Here is a 489-nt window from a genome sequence, read left to right on the forward strand (position 1 = left end):
TGAACAAATTTGTATCAAAGAAGTTGCCTTGGAAATATCAGCACTGAATTTCTGTACGAGGAGAAAGAGCCATTCCAAACTCACATCCTTCACAAACGCTATTTTCTCCTGTGAATGAAATTCATCATGCAATTTGAATTCTCAGTTGAAGTTCACAAGACACAGACATAAATGTTGATACGGAAACTTCTCAAGCAGATTGCAAATATGAATTAAGGCTCCGCTGGGAATCGAACCCAGGATCTCCTGTTTACAAGACAGGTGCTTTAACCAACTAAGCTGTAGAGCCAGATCACAAGTGCTGTTGCAATTGAAATCTGAGGTGGTTACTATTTATTCTCATCCCACTTCTCCACAGGTCACAACAAAAATTTTAACTTTTCCCACTTACTGATACAGTCAATCATATGCTCTATTTTTCCCAGAATAGAAGACACTTAATGAACAACAAAATTATCAGTTTCTTATACAACAAGTTTTAACTAATCA

At 36.6% G+C, this 489-nt stretch overlaps 1 non-coding gene across 1 annotated transcript; it reads right to left on the reverse strand.

Annotated features, from left to right (window-relative positions):
- Nucleotides 1–215: 215 nt before the first annotated feature.
- Nucleotides 216–289, reverse strand: trnat-ugu (transfer RNA threonine (anticodon UGU)). Its single transcript has one exon. It is a non-coding gene; the product is annotated as a tRNA-Thr (tRNA).
- Nucleotides 290–489: the final 200 nt, after the last annotated feature.

The sequence above is a fragment of the Heterodontus francisci genome, unplaced genomic scaffold (genome assembly GCF_036365525.1).
Source record: "Heterodontus francisci isolate sHetFra1 unplaced genomic scaffold, sHetFra1.hap1 HAP1_SCAFFOLD_255, whole genome shotgun sequence".
Lineage (NCBI taxonomy): Eukaryota > Metazoa > Chordata > Chondrichthyes > Heterodontiformes > Heterodontidae > Heterodontus > Heterodontus francisci.